The sequence below is a fragment of the Meriones unguiculatus genome (assembly GCF_030254825.1).
Source record: "Meriones unguiculatus strain TT.TT164.6M chromosome X unlocalized genomic scaffold, Bangor_MerUng_6.1 ChrX_unordered_Scaffold_30, whole genome shotgun sequence".
Classification (NCBI taxonomy): Eukaryota; Metazoa; Chordata; class Mammalia; order Rodentia; family Muridae; genus Meriones; species Meriones unguiculatus.
In genome coordinates, this window is record NW_026843706.1 from 12970466 (window position 1) to 12974018 (window position 3553).

Consider the following 3553-nt stretch of genomic DNA (forward strand, 5'->3'; position numbering starts at 1 on the left):
TCAGCAGAAGAGTCACAGACACTTCCAAGCTTTGAAGTCCTTGACCTGGCAGAAGACAAATACCGCTAAGATTGAGAGACCTTCACCAGCCTCACTGAGCCCAGGATAATGCTGAAGGTCTCTTTTAACCTCACACTTGGGTCCCATGGTCATATTGCCAACTTCTGTCTTGGGAAGTTTCAGATGCTTTTTTAGTCCTCTCCATATGTAGGAGACCAGGCTTTAATCCTCACTCTAGCTGCTGTCCGGTCTAGACATGGTCTACTTTGTTACCAGACTCAAGAAACAGGTCTCAGATATAAATAAATGAAGGGCCTGAACATAACAGACTCCATTTTGTCACTGGCCTTCATCTTATACATGACCTAAAACTTACCTCTGCTTCAGAAAAACATGTTTATACTTGTAGAAAGCCACAACATTTCTAAGAATGACCAGAAAATATACCAACCCTGAAATTAGCTGATCATAAACAGGTCAAAATGACTGTTGTCCTTGTAGTTACTAAAACAGTTCAATGCTGTCATTATGGCTACCAAAATAGTTATTCCAAATGGTCACAGCTTGCCTCTGGCTAATCACCATGTAACAAGTCTGCTCTTGCTAAATGTCACCCAATCATGTAACTGCCAAATCTGGAAGTCCCTGCCTCTTGCTAAAAACCCTATAAAAACCAGGTTCTTTCTAGGCTCATGGCTTCCAGACTCTGACTGGTGTGTCAGTTCATGCTGAGAGTCTGAGTTACTTAAGCCTGAAATAAAGGCTCTTTGCTTTTGCATATGATTTCTGACTCCTGGTGTGATCAATGATCTTCTGGGGTCTTGTGAACTTGCCACAACATAATTTTTACCATTCCTTTAGCGAAAGGAAGATAAATGTTCACAGCAGCATCACCTATGTTTCATGGCAAATAACTAGATACAAAGCCCTAAGGATACAGAAGTTTAATTTATGAAGCATCTAAGAAAATGTTTTTTGAAGGTCTAAGAAAATGTTTTGATGTTGTTAAATGCAAATTATAAATGTTTGAGGGTCTAAGAAAGTGTTTAAGGTTGATAAGTGCAAGTTATAAATGTTTAAAGGGTCTAAGAAGATGTTATATGGTTGGTAAATGCAAACTTAAAATTGGTTAAGTCCCCCTTACATAATGTGTAATTATATTAAAAGTTAAGATCAAGTGAGTTTTTGCCCCTTCTACTTCACGAAAGGCTTTTTCTGCCTTTCCAGAGCTCACTTAATGAGTGTTTATGCTTTTAACACAAAGGTGTATGTCTACTGCCTTTTTCCATAATGTATATTTCACTGCAAAGTACAGTGATAATGCTAACATGTCTGAAGTTTTATCTCCTTTATACAATTAAAAAGGGATTCTTTTAAGCTGCAGAAAATCCATCTGAATCCACCTCTCTGGTCAGTTGGGCTCCAGATAAGTACTGCACTTATTGTCTCTCTCAAAAGGTGGGATTCCTTTCCCCCTTTCCCTGGTTTTGGGACTCCTCTTTCCTGACTACCTAATTGCTACAGCCATACATCCAACACAGGCAGATTGATGAGTTCTTCCATGGTTGAGGTAATTGTTCCCCTTTGTTTTAGAGATGGACCAGTATCTCTTCACTTCACTGGGAAATGGAAATACCCTCCAACCATGGCCTTCAAGGCTAAGGTTTGCCCTTCTCACTGACCCTCACACAGACACCTTCTCTTGGAGGAATAATCTTTTTCTTTTTACTGACATGATCTCTCAGCTTTTTCTTTTCTCTTTAGTCAGAAAATCCTAGTACTAGGTGAGACCGTGTCCCTTGGGAGCACTGCCTCTGGTACTGCTCATGATGATCTGCTTTGCCAGGTTGTGTCCCCGTACCTCTGGTTCTCCTGTGCTTTGTGAGGATGCCCCAAAGTCTGGCATGAGCTACATTGGCTAAATGATTATTCAGGGTCTGAGCAGTCTGCCCAGTATGACTCATGGCTAATGCCCTGGTGGTAGCTCCAACAGCCGCCAATGAGATGGTAGTAACAATGGTGGCTGTAGTTCCAAGATCCCTTTTCTGTCTGAAGAGAGTCATAGCGGGAGGGGCATCAATGGGCACAGGCACCCAGTGAGGCATGCGAGTAACCAGGGCATACCTAAATTTACTAGCATTCCAGCATTGGGCAAAAAAGCAATTATCATTACCACAATTACTTGGCTCTATCTGGCTAATAATGAATAAAAATGTGGGATATAGACAAACAGGTGTGGGCTTATAGGAAATATTATGAGAAGCCTTAACCCCTCGTTGGAACATCCTGCGTCAGTTCTAGAACTAGCAGTGGTGGTGTCCGAGGTCTGAGTAGGTTCAGGAGACCATTGCCCCCAGGGGCGAGACGTGCTCCATGCCAATTGACTAACTCCATGTTTTCCTCCAATTTTGAAAGTCATTTAAGGTTCTTAAATTATTTTTTTCCCTTTTTTTTTTAATTTTTCATCAATTACACTTTATTCATTCTGCATCCCCCCATAAGCCCCTCCCTCCTCCCCTCCCAATCCCACCCTCCCTCCTCCCTCTGCATGCATGCCATTCCCCAAGTCAACTGATAGGGGAGGTTCTCCTCTCCTTTCTGATCTTAGTCCATCAGTTCACATCAAAAGTGGCTGCATTGTCCTCTACTATGGCCTGGTAAGGTTGCTCCCCCCCAGGGGGAGGTGATCAAAGGGCAGGCCAATCATATTATGTCAGAGGCAGTCCCTCTTCACTAAAAGGAGGCTTGATGGTGTTCAAACAGAGGATTGACCTCGTGCAGGAGCAAATTGATACCCTATGGCAAATCGCTCAACTTGGCTGTCAATGAAAGTATGCTGGACTTTGTGTCACTAGCATACAACATGAGAATTTTTCCTGTGCTGCAAATCTGTCTAAACAATTGTCTAGCTATATTTTAGGTAATTGGACTGGAGAATTCGATACTACGATGGAGCAGCTGAGAGTGGCCATTGTCACAGTAAATTCTACCAGAGTGGACGCAGGACTAGCCACAGGATTATCAACATGGATTGCTGCAGCCATGAATCATCTGAAGGAATGGGCGGGCATGGGAGCGTTAGCAGGCCTTCTGGTGTTGGTCTCCTTGGTTTGCCTGTGGTATATATGCAAGATTAGAGTCTCACAACAGTGTGATGCAGCCATGATCATTCAGGCCTTTACAGCCATTGAAGCAGGACATTCTCCCCAAGCATGGTTGGCTACCATAAAAAGCTAAAATGTTACGCTCAGGATGCGAGGCTAAGCACTGCACTCAGGGTCAGCCGCTTTCGACCCAGAGAAGAGCATGTCTGATTGCATGCAGGTTGATGCCCCAGGTCCCGCCTCTGAGAAAAAGGTATCGGTCGGGTCTGATGCTCTTTGGGTGGATGACACCTAAATGAACATCTGTACAAAGTCCCAATTTATTTCTAATATCAGAGATCAGACCTCTACTCTTGCCTGATGCGTCTAAAACAGAAAGGGGGAACTGTAGAGAGATGCGGAATGCTATGCCTTAAAGATGGAGCTGGTTTCCGCCTTCCACCTTCCCG